Raw genomic sequence first — 15695 nt, 5'->3', positions numbered from 1 at the left:
CTCCCATTGATCTGTTCCATTGGTTTGGCGAACTCATCAAATTTTTATGTACCATTACTTTCGTACCAAGTCAGATTTAAGACCAAATGGGTTTCTGGCTCAGTGAAAGAGAAGCCTGTGGGCTTCCTGCTTGACCAATGGACAGTGTTCAAGGTTTGCACTAATCCAATAGAAAATCTGCATGGCTTCCACTGTTGTCATGCCAATCATGGTCCTGTTTGTTACCTATTTCCAATTTGTAAGTCATTGTGACACTCGGGGCTTATTCATGTGTATAGAACTGCAAGGTAATAAGTCAGCGTGCATTGACTTAGCTGACATCATTATAAATGTCACTGCTGTCCTGGACCGAACTCTTTTAGAGTTCATTAACAATGGAGGGAGTTTGTCAGTCATGCCACTCATTTATATCTCATGTGAAGTTATATATTCATGAGGGTTTCGGTGTATGATTAGATCATTGCACAAACAATTTGTCTGGTTTGCTTTAGCATAATAAGAATGTTGTTAACAGTATCAAGAGCTCATTCAGGGCAGTAGACCAACTTCTGAAAGAGAAAGTGAGGATACTTTGAAAAAGGTGTTCTTCATCATCACAGTTATCGTTGCAGTAAATGCTTGAACAGGGGGAGAAGTAGAAGGCTTATAAAAAGAGAGGAGCAAGAGAAGCAGGGAGCAGACGAGGGAGGGCTTTAGATTTATCACCCAGGCCTGGAGTGGAAAGATGCACCCCTCTCTCCGAACAGTGGGTTTTCACTTCAATCTAATTCAGTGTGAAGTGTTTAAGACAGCAGCGTGGCTTTGTGAGGTGGATGTGAAATCCAGGCAGGCTTTTCCCCATTAAGACAGAACAGTCCCAGTGTTCTGATCTATAGCTTCTCAGATTCAGCCCAGTAGTTTTTGCTATAGTTGAAAGACAGTACTAGACCCAATGGTATTTCACTGGAAAATGGAATGTAAGATGTCTTCTAATCAGTTGTACAATATGATAGAAGGATTGTTTTATTGTCTACTTCTTTCCGGATGCATCTTTAGTCAGTAAGGGTGCTGTCCTGGTCAGGTCATCAGAAAGAAGTTAGGATTTTAGGATTTATCATGATTTCTGCATCATTAATGAGGCAATCTTACTCACTGCTCTTTCTTACTTCTCTGAAGTGCTCATTAATTTAATGCATATATGCCATCTAGTGGCCTACATCTAGTGGCATATATCAAAGCAGATGGTATTCCCACAGCTCCTCATCTCAGAATGCTCCTCATTTAAACCTGACATTCTGTCTGTCAATGTGCATCCTTGAAACGTTCCTCTCCAATCATTCCTCTCTTAACTTTCTTCGCCAAATCATAACTTTTAACTTTCATACTCACACGTATCATTCTTTTTACACATTACAAAGTTTTATTTTAAAATAACTACCCCTTTTACCCATTGGCAACAGTAGATAATTGTGCAACAGTTCCACTTTTATAGGTGTATCGAAAGTTAGGATTTGGCGCTACGTTAAGGCCCATTTTTTAAGAGACATGTTAAAATGCTTTAGTAGGCTATCACAACTGTGGGCCACATTACCAAGACTATAGTGTATTGAGGAAGTCATGTCATGTAGCAAAAACTAGTACTGAGTATATAATGTGCCTTCATTTTAGTGAGTGATCTGTTTCTCTCTGATGGTAGACAGTGCAAAACCCTGTTAGCTCACTCCATCAGCCTCCCTAGTGAGGGCTCAGTGGGGCACATTAATTTAGTGTTTCCAAGAGGCACACCTCACACTCCCCAACAATGTCTGCTTACTGGCCCAATCAACAGGACAGGATGTGTGTGTGTGGCAGTCATAGATCCCCTGCATGGCGTCGGAGACTTTCATTAGTCTGTCTTTAGTGTTGTGTTTGCTCCCAGGTTTAGGAACTCCAGACTGAGTAGCTTGTTTGAGGAGAGCTGAATGAGGTGAATCTCACACTATCAGGTCAGTATGCCGAGCGTATTTGTAGATTTACACAGGCCTCTTTATTAAGCTGGAATGTTAACTTGAAGCCCAGTGCGTGTGTGTTTGTGTGCGTGTGTGCGTGTGTGTGTGTGTGTGTGCGTGCGTGCGTGCATTCCGGAGGGAAAATTATGAGCTGCATGAAGATTATTACATTGCAATATCAGCGCTTCCTCCAGCTGCCTGCCCACTGCCAAGACATGGATTGCTCTAACAAGTCTGTTAGAATGACAGCATGAGGCCAAATAAACTAATGAGGACCACAGATAAGGAGATAAAAATAGATAAAGGTTGTCAAACTCCAGTGTCTCCCCTCAGTGTGAGTTGATATCCAATTAGAACTGTGGATCTGGTAGAGAGCGTGCCAGTGATATTCTCATGATCCTTGCCTAAGAAAAATGAGTGGTAATGAGAATCAGTTGACTTGTGCCAGCAACACCATCCAAGCTGTCCAGAGTTTTCACACAGGACACCATCAAGCAGAGAATGTTTTCCCCCTGGAAGGCAGGAGTAAACCCAGGGGGTAATAAAAGTGGGAAAGCCCATGTCAGTCCTGTAAACGCAATCTGCAAAGTGTTAATTACAACCTGGCGCCTCTGTGAAGCTGTGTGTTCTCAGGTCCGCTGAGTCGTCACGTCCTGATCTCCTTTCCTAAACAACTTTGCACAAGCAATGGAAACAAAATGTTCTCCCTTTGGGGTTCGTGTTTGATCGACCAGCTTGAAGCAAATGTCAGATGTTGTTTGTATTACCTTTCCTCCTCTAAAGTAATCCACACCATGATTGCTACACACAAGTCATCAAGATTGCCCTGAGACTGTAGCCTAGCTGGGCTAATGTCATAGGCCCCCCAAAAAAAAAATATAAATGCAGAGCCATTTTATTTCAGCTGTGTAAGAAAGGGTGGTCTGTTACTGATGAATTTTACACCTCCGCCATCAGCTCAGGCTTCGACTCCGTCAGAGCATGCTAAACAGTGTTCATGTGCTCATTAGGGCTTTGGTGGAATAATTTCCCTCTCTTTGGTCAAAGCGGCCACTGTTACTTCCCCCCATAACAGTAACTCTTCCGCCTCTGTCTATTGAATTGTGACTGGAACATTATGTGGATAACTCTGGGAGATACTCCCCTTCCTATATTCTCCCTCCTGCACTGGAAAACAGACATCAGTGGGCCCTCCTTTTGATTTTGTTATTTTATAATGGCCTCCAAAGGTTGATGGATGGTTCCTCTACAGGTCTCCCTAAGGAGCGAGCCCTCTATCTACACATGAATCTACCGCTGTGAGACAGACACGCTTGTTTAGCCAGCACAAAGCCCAGTAAGCTGTTGTCTCTGAGAACAAGCTGGCCGTCTCTAGAGCCACTGGAGGCTGCGATGGCTGGAGCCAGAGTAATGACCTGTGAAATTCACCGATAGAGATGTCCTGTTGCACACAGGTCTGCCGGCACCAGCCCTTGTTCTTGGCGTGCCACTGATTTATCGGAGCGGGCCTCTCCCGGTGCCAGTGGGTTTGTGAGTTTTTATGTGCATTGGCCAAGGGATCCTCTTTTTAATCTTTTTTTTCATGAACACATTTTGTACACAGGCTGCCCATGCAAGAAAGGTTTGGCAAAATCACTTGTTGCCCAGGATGAGAGTTCTTAACAAATATCAAGACAGAGTGAAATGCCCAGTCAAAAATCTCTTCAGCCCCTGTTATTGACAATGCTTCAACAAGACAGGTCTGGGTCTTCCTGGTCTTTTTTTTAGCGGTATGAAACATGGTGAAAACATGGCATGTTATAAGGTTGCAGTGCAATATGCTGTGTTCTCAACTAATATCATATAAGTACCTGTTTGATGCAGTATGTAGACTTTAATGCCCTGACAGTCTATCAACGGTTGCACTCCCTCTTAACCGAATTAGACTGGGACCTAAGAGTCAGAGTTTTAGAAGAGTTATACTTATACAAATGATGGGCAGATCTGAAAGATGAACACTACCCTGGCACCTTCTGTTTGCTTTCTGTATTTAATTAGATACAGCTGGACTAACCCTAACTCAGTTTGACAGTAGAGGGAGATCCCTGCCTGTGGGTGGTAGCAGCTCATGACCAACAAGGTCTTCCCTGTCATAACACAGTGGATTGTATGGACCGATTTCACTTCTTGCATGGGCAGCCTGTGTACAAAATGTGGGACCAACCTGTTTGTCTGACTGTCTGCATATTCAGAATCTATCTATCTTGTCTGTTTATCTTGTCTATCAACCAGTCGATGTGTACATCCACCTTAATGGCTCTCTATTCATGTATCAATACATGATATCAGATAGCTGGGGAGTTGTCACAGCTGCCAGCTTGTTGCATTTTGTGGCTGTAGAATCCCAGTTTCAGGACAAGACATACTCTATACACTCTTAGAAAAAAGGGTTCCAGTAGGGTTCTTCAGCTGTCCCCATAGGATAACCCTTTTTGGTTCCAATTATAACCTTTTTTGGTTCCAGTTAGAACTATTTTGGTTCCATATAGAACCCTCTGGGGAAAGGGTTCTACATGGAACCCAATAGGGTTCTACCTGGAACCAAAAGGGGTTCTTCAAAGGGCTCCCCTACGGGAACAGCCAAATAACCCTTTTAGGTACTAGATAGCACCTTTTTTCTAAGAGTGTACAGGTAGCTGACGCAGCAGTTGAAGAAGTGTTTATGGAACCAAGATGACATCAGATACTGAGACTAATCGATATGTTTTCTCTCTGCTTGCTTGCCCTTCAGGTGTCCATGAATGCAGGGGGGGTGGGTCATCTGGTGTAATAAAGTAAGCCTGGAGGAAAATGTGACAGATGTGGAGGCCTGTGCCAGTTAGAACAGCGAGAGTTGGACTGTCAGACATGTCGACTCCGGCACAGTGATGGATGGCGAGTGAGGTAAGACGGATGACATCGTCTGTCTGAGGCCGTGTTGTCATAGTGGAGGACTGCCGCTTGTCTTGCCTCTCAATATCAGAGGGCAAACTGACGTTTGTTTACACTGCTTCAGCAGAGTGATTTAGAAACAGACCATGGGAGATGTGGGTGAAAAAGGTAGGCTTTGCTGGAGGGTTGTATCAGATTTCTAAACAGTCCTTTGAAATCGAGTACCAACCATCGTTAAAGTTGGAGAGCAGTTTAAATACAACCAGCCCCTGGTTGTAATCCGAAAGTTTAGGGGAAACAAAACAAAAATACAAACATTATTGCCGACTATGTCATTACATTATTAGAATACTGTGTGTAAATGTATAAAATAGACAATGTGATCTAGTAGAGATAGCTGATCACAGCTTTCTTCAACTAGTGTCACTGGAACAATAACCTGTAGTGGAAAAAAGTCCTCTTGAGACAAACCTGCCGTGGAGTCTCCAAAACAACACCAATTTGGGCAGAGTGTTATTGCCATGTAAGATGGATTGGAGTCTGGCTTATTTTGCCGGGAGTCGGGTGGGGGGGGGGGGGGGGGGTAGACTCCACATTTCCAGACCGGCCTGAAGTCAGGGGTGGGGGATTACACTGTGTCACACTGTTCATACTGTTTATGCATACCAGGCCACTGTGAGTGCCTCTGTCGCTAAAGTGTTTACATTAATTTATTTTGGGAAAATTCCACAGTATCGGGATGGGGATCTCTATAAATTAAGGAATCTAGCGCTTTGTAATGATAACTTCTGTCAGTTAGTCATTCATTGTGACAGTGTTTTAAGAGTGTCTAAATATATGGGTGGTGAGAGAAAGGGGTGTCTTGTGTGTTGAAAGGTGGTAGGGATTGGGGGACTAGCTGAGGGCTGGAGGCATGTGAGATCGCCCAATGAGCAGTCTCCTTTTATTACAGACATACAATGCTTAAAGGCCCAGTGCAGTCAAAGATATGATTTTCCTGTGTTTTACATATATTTCCTCCACTCTTCTGGAAGTCTTTCCACTAGATGTTGGAACATTGCTGCGGGAACTTGCTTCCATTCAGCCACAAGAGCATTAGTGAGGTCGGGCACTGATCAAATCAAATCAAATTGATTTATATAGCCCTTCGTACATCAGCTGATATCTCAAAGTGCTGTACAGAAACCCAGCCTAAAACCCCAAACAGCAAGCAATGCAGGTGTAGAAGCACGGTGGCTAGGAAAAACTCCCTAGAAAGGCCAAAACCTAAGAAGAAACCTAGAGAGGAACCAGGCTATGTGGGGTGGCCAGTCCTCTTCTGGCTGTGCCGGGTGGAGATTATAACAGAACATGGCCAAGATGTTCAAATGTTCATAAATGACCAGCATGGTCGAATAATAATAAGGCAGAACAGTTGAAACTGGAGCAGCAGCACGGCCAGGTGGACTGGGGACAGCAAGGAGTCATCATGTCAGGTAGTCCTGGGGCATGGTCCTAGGGCTCAGGTCCTCCGAGAGAGAGAAAGAAAGAGAGAATTAGAGAAAGCACACTTAAATTCACACAGGACACCAAATAGGACAGGAGAAGTACTCCAGATATAACAAACTGACCCTAGCCCCCCGACACATTAACTACTGCAGCATAAATACTGGAGGCTGAGACAGGAGGGGTCAGGAGACACTGTGGCCCCATCCGAGAACACCCCCGGACAGGGCCAAACAGGAAGGATATAACCCCACCCACTTTGCCAAAGCACAGCCCCCACACCACTAGAGGGATATCTTCAACCACCAACTTACCATCCTGAGACAAGGCTGAGTGTAGCCCACAAAGATCTCCACCATGGCACAACCCAAGGGGGGGGCGCCAACCCAGACAGGATGACCACATCTGTGAATCAACCCACTCAGGTGACGCACCCCTTCCATGGACGGCATGAGAGAGCCCCAGTAAGCCAGTGACTCAGCCCCTGTAATAGGGTTAGAGGCAGAGAATCCCAGTGGAAAGAGGGGAACTGGCCAGGCAGAGACAGCAAGGGCGGTTTGTTGCTCCAGAGCCTTTCCGTTCACCTTCCCACTCCTGGGCCAGACTACACTCAATCATATGACCCACTGAAGAGATGAGTCTTCAGTAAAGACTTAAAGGTTGAGACCGAGTTTGCGTCTCTGACATGGGTAGGCAGACCGTTCCATAAAAATGGAGCTCTATAGGAGAAAGCCCTGCCTCCAGCTGTTTGCTTAGAAATTCTAGGGACAATTAGGAGGCCTGCGTCTTGTGACCGTAGCGTACGTGTAGGTATGTACGGCAGGACCAAATCAGAGAGATAGGTAGGAGCAAGCCCATGTAATGCTTTGTAGATTAGCAGTAAAACCTTGAAATCAGCCCTTGCTTTGACAGGAAGCCAGTGTAGGGAGGCTAGCACTGGAGTAATATGATCAAATTTTTGGGTTCTAGTCAGGATTCTAGCAGCCTTATTTAGCACTAACTGAAGTTTATTTAGTGCTTTATCCGGGTAGCCGGAAAGTAGAGCATTGCAGTAGTCTAACCTAGAAGTGACAAAAGCATGGATTAATTTTTCTGCATCATTTTTGGACAGAAAGTTGCTGTCTTTGTAATGGTCTTGATATGTTCTTCAAAAGAGAGATCAGGGTCCAGAGTAACGCCGAGGTCCTTCACAGTTTTATTTGAGACGACTGTACAACCATTAAGATTAATTGTCAGATTCAACAGAAGATCTCTTTGTTTCTTGGGACCTAGAACAAGCATCTCTGTTTTGTCCGAATTTAAAAGTAGAAAGTTTGCAGCCATCCACTTCCTTATGTCTGAAACACATGCTTCTAGCAAGGGCAATTTTGGGGCTTCACCATGTTTCATTGAAATGTACAGCTGTGTGTCATCCGCATAGCAGTGAAAGTTAACATTATGTTTTCGAATGACATCCCCAAGAGGTAAAATATATAGTGAAAACAATAGTGGTCCTAAAACGGAACCTTGAGGAACAACAAATTTACAGTTGATTTGTCAGAGGACAAAACATTCACTGAGACAAACTGATATCTTTCCGACAGATAAGATCTAAACCAGGCCAGAACTTGTCCGTCTAGACCAATTTGGGTTTCCAATCTCTCCAAAAGAATGTGGTGATCGATGGTATCAAAAGCAGCACTAAGGTCTAGGAGCACGAGGACAGATGCAGAGCCTCGGTCCGATGCCATTAAAATGTCATTTACCACCTTCACAAGTGCAGTCTCAGTGCTATGATGGGGTCTAAAACCAGACTGAAGCATTTCATATACATTGTTTGTCTTCAGGAAGGCACTGATGTTGGACGATTAGGCCTGGCTCGCAGTCGGCATTCCAATTCATCCTGAAGGTGTTCGATGGGGTTGAGGTCAGGGCTCTGTGAAGGTCAGTCACGTTCTTCCACACCGATCTCGACAAACCGTTTCTGTATGGACCTCACTTTGTACACGGGGGCATTGTCATGCTGAAACCGGAAAGGGCCTTCCCCAAACTGTTGCCATAAAGTTGGAAGAACAGAATCGTCTAGAATGTCATTGTATGCTGTAGCTTTAAGATCTCCCTTCACTGGAACTAAGAAGCCTAGCCCGAACCATGAAAAATATCCCCAGACCAATATTCCTCCTCCACCAAACTTTACTGTTTGCACTATGCATTCGGGCAGGTAACATTCTCCTGGCATCCGCCAAACCCAGATTTGTCCGTTCGACTGCCAGTTGATGAAGTGTCATCACTCCAGAGAACGCGTTTCCACTTCTCCAGAGTCCAATGGCGGTGAGCTTTACACCACTCCAGCCGACTCTTGGCATTGCACATGGTGATCTTAGGCTTGTGTGCTGTTGGTCTGCCATGGAAACCCATTTCATGAAGTTCCAGACGAACAGTTCTTGTGCTGACATTGCTTCCAGAGGCAGTTTGGAACTCGGTAGTGAGTTTTGCAACCGAAGACAGATGATTTTTATGTGCTACGCACTTCAGCACTCGGTGGTCACGTTCTGTGAGCTTGTGTGGCCTACCACTTCACAATAACAGCACTTACAGTTAACCGGGGCAGCTCTAGCAGGGCAGAAATTATGAACTGACTTGTTGGCAAGATGGCATCCTATGACGGTGCCACGATGAATGTCACTGAGCTCTTCAGTAAGGCCAGTCTACTGGCAATGTTTGTCCATGGAGATTTCATACACCTGTCAGCAACTGGTGTGGCTGAAATAGCCAAATCCACAAATTTGAACAGTTGTCCACATACGTTTATATATATAGTGTAAAGTATTGTGAATATTATGATAATGCCCTTTTAGTGAAATGTCAGCCTATTTTGGTGGGATGGAGGTTTGGACTGCCTGGTGTCATCACCAAGTGGTAAATTAATTAATAGACCAATAAGAAAGAGAGTTTCAAACCTCTGCCAAATTACAGCTAGTTTTCAGTTTTCCCCTCCCTACTCAGACCACTACCAGAAAGTCCTAGCAACATTCTTGCTTGAGAAATTGCTCTTTGCTAGGAAGCTAGTTTTGTTTCTTTTTGAAAAATGTAATTGAAAACAATCACAGTAAGTTACTTAATTGTTACCCAGAAATGATATAATATTGCAGTGGACCTTTAACATGGACCTTTTGACTAACACACACACTCATAATAACGCACTCATAATAGATTTAAGCACAATGGGTTGGGAATATTTTATAGATTTAGACAGTTTTAGTTTTAAAAGTGCTGCCAAACAAAACTATGAAGTATAGGGTGTAATCTTCTTGGCTAGGGAGGGCCAAAATAACAATCCCTACATTAGCCAGTCATACACTTGTATGCATGCATAGCAATGAGCACTGTATGTTACACCCTGAGCCCAATAGTCAAAGGGAACTGACCAGCATTGACCTTCGTAAGACTTAAAACCAAGTCATCTTTATGTAGCCACCATGATGTATGAGCCATGAAGCCGATGTGACTCCTGAAATACTGACTTATGTCACTGTGTTGTGTGAAAGGCGACTCTCCAGGAAGACACCTCCGTCTGACCTCCCCAACCACATCTATAGTGGAACAGAGAACACAGAACACTTTGCTTATCAGTCACGGCTACAGGTCACATGCCACCTACTGGTCAAGTGTGACACTGTCCACTCAGGGTTAATAGACCTAGGCAGCCAGGAGACAGGGGTGACACTCCACTGGAGATATGTAACATAACGTTACACTCCTGGCTTCATGGTAAAGGAGCTAATACTGCCTCAAGTGTCTGCTCCTCCTGAGAGAGTGACCCAGGGCCTTCAGTTTGAATTGAATTAGATAAGCCAATGGGACATGGCAACATCCAAAATATTATCTTTTCATTTTGGGGCGGAGTTTGCTTACATGTGTGCTCATGAAATGATTCTGGCATGCAAACAAGTTGTAGGAGAGCTTGTAAAGTTAAAACTGAATAAACAATGACTTTTGTCTTTTGACATTTATGATTAAAGTCATTGGCTAGTGATTTTGAAGATGTTTTTTCTTGTAGCATTTAGATGCAATCAGACAGTTTGATCATTTCTGGTCAAACACTAACCTGGTTTACTTCATCCTTTATACAATCAATAGCTGTATCAGGTTCTTTGTAATCTCAGTTGTGAATAAAGAGTTGTCTCAGTCCTGGCAACTGGAGAGGTAGTGGAGTCTGGTGTTTGGAAACTGTCAGAAATGTCTAAGTTAGAATCAATCCTGTCTTTGATAGGGAGCCAGTGCTGTTGTAGGTGTGATATGGGTCCAGGATTGGGGATTTGGCTCAGATCTGAGCTGGAGCTCTGGGCTGAACCAACTTAAGTGTGTGCAGGGATCTGGAACTAATGACACAGAATAGTGGCAACAGTTAGTTCTGTCAGCTTGTCACAAAGGTGTGTATCCGTTTTCCTTCATCAGGTTGGGTAAGGGGCTAACTCTGGCAATCGAAAAAGGATACCATCTCAATGTTCTTGATGTGACACTCAGATGAGAGAGTGGGGTCAAAGGTAACACCAAGGTTTCAGGCCTGGGGGCAGGGAGAGACCGTGACACCCTCAATCATGTTGAAATCACCCAGCTTTTCCAGCACACACGTTTTACCAGTGGTGGAAAAAGGTAATTAAGGTAATATGTCATACTTGAGTAAAAGTAAAGACACATTAATAGAAAATGACTCAAGTAGAATTGAAAGTCAACCAGTAAAATACCACTTCAGTAAAAGTCTAAAAGTATTTGGTTTTAAATATACTTAAGTATCAAAAGTAACTGTAATTGCTAAAATATACTTATGGATCAAAAGTATAAATAATTTCAAATTCCTTATAGTAAGGAAACCAGAACACACTAAAGCATCTGTGTTTAGTGAGTCCGCCAGATCAGATGCAGTAGGGATGACCAGGGATTTTCTCTTTAAGTGCTTGAATTGGACCATTTTCCTGTTCTAAGCATTAAAAATGTAACAATTACTTTTGGGTGTCAGGGAAAATAAATGGAGAAGAAAGTACATTATTTGCTTTTGGAATGTAGTGAATGAAGTAAATGTTGTCAAAAATATAAATAGTAAAGTAGATACCCCTAAAAACTACTTAAGTAGTACTTTAAAGTATTGGGTGGGCAGAGGACATAGAGATGTGATATCAACATACAGTACCAGTCAAAAGTTTGGACACACCTACTCATTCAAGGGGTTTTCTTTATTTTTACTATTTTCTACATTGTAGAATAATAGTGAAAACAACAAAACTATGAAATAAAACATATGGAATCATGTAGTAACCAAAAAAGTGTTAAACAAATCAAATATATATTAGATTTAAGATTCTTTAAAGTCGCTACCCTTTGCCTTGATGACAGCTTTGCACACTCTTGGCATTCTCTCAACCAGCTTCACCTGGAATGCTTTTCCAACAGTCTTGAAGGAGTTCCCACATATGCTGAGCACTTGTTTGCTGCTTTTCCTTCACTTCACTGCTGTCCAACTCATCACAAACCATCTTAATTGGGTTGAGGTCTGGTGATTGTAGAGGCCAGGTCATCTGATGCATCTCTCCATCACTCTCCTTCTTGGTCAAATAGCCCTTACACAGCCTGGAGGTGTGTTGGGTCATTGCCCTGTTGAAAAACAAATGATAGTCCCACTAAGCGCAAACCAGATGGGATGGCGTATCGCTGCAGAATGCTGTGGTAGCCATGCTGGTTAAGTGTGCCTTGAATTCTAAATAAATCAAATCAAATGTTATTTGTCACATGCGCCGAATACAACAGGTAGACCTTACAGTGAAATGCTTACTTACAAGCCCTTAACTTCTTGGCGCACCCATCCCGTTAGTGGGATCATTTTCTTCAACATCCGTTGAATTGCAGAGCGCCAAATTCAAATTAAATTACTAAAAATATTTCATTTTCATGAAATCACAAGTGCAATATAGTAAAACACAGCTTAGCTTGTTTATCCACCTGGTGTGTCAGATAAAAAAATTTTTAAAGAAGCTTTACAGCAAAAGTTATCCAAGCGTTTATGTTAGGACATCTCTCTCAGCAGACAAAACATTAAACAGCTAGCAGCAAAGTAGATTGGTCATGAAAGTCAGAAAAGCAATAAAATGAATCGCTTACCTTTGATGATCTTTGGATGTTTGCACTCGCGAGACTCCCAGTTACACAATAAATGTTCCTTTTTGTTCCATAAAGATTATTTGTATATCCAAAATACTCCCATTTGGTTGGCACGTTTTGTTCAGAAATCCACAGGCTCGAGCGGTCATGACGGGGCAGACGAAAATTCAAAATAATATCCGTAAAGTTTGTAGAAACATGTCAAACGTTTTTTATAATCAATCCTAAGGTTGTTTTTACAATAAATAAACGATAATATTTACATTTACATTTAACCTCTTCAGTCGACCCTCTACTTTTTTGAACATTCTGTTAAAAATCGCGCAACATTTCAGCGCCTTGCTACTCATGCCAGGAATATAGTATATGCATTTGCTTAGTCTGTGTGGATAGAAAACACTCAGACGTTTAAAAAACTGGTTAAATCACTGCTGTGGCTTTACCAGAACGGCATTTACATCGAAAAGCACAGGAAAAACTGATCACTGAAAATGGGAAAATATATCCATGCGCTACTTGATCCCATTGATAAAGGTGAACCACAATTAATTGAATGAGGTTGCAGTACCTACAGCTTCCACACAGTGTCTAGAGTCTTGTCATTTCCCTTCAAGTTTTTTCTTGGTCAAACACATGCAGGACACCGTATCTAAATCCGGTCTAGGACCGGATATTTTCGTTGAGTTTCTAGCCGGACATTTTTCCAGACGGACAGCTAATGATCTTTACATCGCCTCCTGATGAATTTTATCGCTTATTAACGTTTACTAATACCTAAAGTTGCATTACAAACGTATTTCGAAGTGTTTTGTGAAAGTTTATCGTCGACTTTTTGAATTTTAAAAAATTACGTTACGTTTTGAAACGATGTTTTTTTCGTTTATCACACAGTCTACATATAACGATATCTAGGCTTTATATGGACCGATTTAATCGAAATAAAGACCCAAATAGTGTTTATGGGACATCTAGGAGTGCCAACAAAGAAGATGGTGAAAGGTAATGAATGTTTTCTATTTTATTGTGCGGTTTGTGTAACGCCGAAATGCTAATTATTTTGTTTACGTCCCCTGTGGGTCTTTTGGGGTGTTGCATGCTATCAGATAATAGCTTCTCATGCTTTCGCCGAAAAGCATTTTAAAAATCTGACTTGTTGCCTGGATTCACAACGAGTGTAGCTTTAATTCGATACCCTGCATGTGTATTTTAATGAACTTTTGAGTTTTAACTAATACTATTAGCATTTAGCGTAGCGCATTTGCATTTCCAGAGCTCTAGTTGGGACGCAAGCGTCCCGAGTAGAAGCAACAGGTTAAGTCATTTAGCAGACGCTCTTATCCAGAGCGACTTACAAATTTCAACCGGACTGTATCTTTTTCAATAGGAGAGAGAGAGAAAATGTCTGCTCCAAGCTGTTGCGCATGCAAAACTCTGCTGGCACCCAGCCATCCACTGACGCGCTGTGATCATTCTCGCTCATTTTTCTGAATAAAAGCCTGAAACTATGTCTAAAGACTGTTCACACCATGTGGAAGCCATAGGGAAAGGAATCTGGTTGATATCCCTTTAAATGGAGGGAAGGCATGCAATGGAACAGGGAAATTTGTTTCTCTTAGGCACTTCCTTGTTGGATTTTATTCAGGTTTTCGCCTGCAATATCAGTTCTGTTATACTCACAGACAATATTTTGACAGTTTTGAAGTGTTTTCTATCCTAATCGGAAAATTATATGCATATTCTAGATTCTTGGCCTGAGAAATAGGCAGTTTCATTTGGATACGTTTTTCATCCAAACATCAAAATACTGCCCCCTACACTCAACAGGTTTTTAACCAACAATGCAGTTTTAAGAAAATACAAAAAAAAATAAAGTAGGAGATAAGAATAACAAATAATTGAAGAGCAGCAGTAAATAACAATAGCGGGGCTAAGTACAGGGGGTACTGGTACAGAGTCAATGTGCGGGGGCACCGGTGTTGAGGTAATTGAGGTAATATGTACATGTAGGTAGAGTTATTAAAGTGACTATGCATAGATCACCAGCAAAGCACCCCCACACCATCACACCTCATCCTCCATGCTTCCCGGTGGGAACTACACATGAAGAGATCATCTACTCTGCATCTCACAAAGACACGGCGGTTGGATCCAAAAATCTCAAATGTGGACTCATCAGACCAAAGGACAGATTTCCGCCAGTCTAATGACCATTGCTCGTATTTCTTGGACCAAGCAAGTCTCTTCTTATTATTGGTGTCCTTTAGTAGTGGTTTCTTTGCAGCAATTTGACCATGAAGGCCTGATTCATGCAGTCTCCTCTGAACAGTTGATGTTGAGACGTGTCTGTTAGTTGAACTCTGTGAGGCATTTATTTGGGCAGGAATTTCTGAGGCTGGTAACTCTAATGAACTTACCCTCTGCAGCAGAGGTAACTCTGGGTCTTCCTTTCCTGAGGCAGTCCTCATGAGAGCCAGTTTCATCATAGCGCTTTCAAAGTTCTTTAAATGTTCCACATTGACTGAACTTCATGTCTTAAAGTAATGATGGGCTGTTGTTTCTCTTTGCTTATTTGAGCTGTTTTTGCCATAATATGGACTTAGTCTTTTACCAAATAAGGCTATCTTCTGTCTTCCACCCCTACCTTGTCACAACACAACAGATTGTCTCAAACACATTAAGAAGGAAAGATATTCCACAAATGAACTTTTAACAAGGCACACATGTTAATTGAAATGCATTCCAGGTGACTACTCTTCAAAGGGGGAGACACTCTATACCCAAACTGTCACAGACCTATATCTATCCTACCCTGCCTTTCTAAGGTCTTCAAAAGCCAAGTTAACAAACAGATCACCGACCATTTTGAATCCCACCGTACCTTCTCCGCTATGCAATCTGGCTTCCAAGCTGGTCATGGGTGCACCTCAGCCATTCTCAAGGTCCTAAACAATATCATAACCGCCATCGATATAAGACAATACTGTGTAGCCGTATTCATCGACCTGGCCAAGGCTTTCGACTCTGTCAATCACCACATTCTTATCGGCAGATTCAACAGCCTTGGTTTCTCAAATGACTGCCTCGCCTGGTTCACCAACTACTGGTTCACCAACTACCTGGTTCACCAACTACTCAGACAGAGTTCAGTGTGTCAAATCGGAGGACCTGTTGTCCGGACCTCTTGCAGTCTCTATGGGG

General features: G+C 42.6%; 1 protein-coding gene across 1 annotated transcript in view; it reads right to left on the bottom strand.

Annotated features, from left to right (window-relative positions):
* The window catches only part of LOC115110707 (ectonucleotide pyrophosphatase/phosphodiesterase family member 7-like), a 34565-nt gene that overhangs the window by 1289 nt on the left and 17581 nt on the right, over positions 1-15695 (bottom strand).

This window comes from Oncorhynchus nerka, linkage group LG26 (genome assembly GCF_034236695.1).
Source record: "Oncorhynchus nerka isolate Pitt River linkage group LG26, Oner_Uvic_2.0, whole genome shotgun sequence".
Lineage (NCBI taxonomy): Eukaryota > Metazoa > Chordata > Actinopteri > Salmoniformes > Salmonidae > Oncorhynchus > Oncorhynchus nerka.
This window is presented reverse-complemented; position numbering and strand designations above follow the sequence as displayed.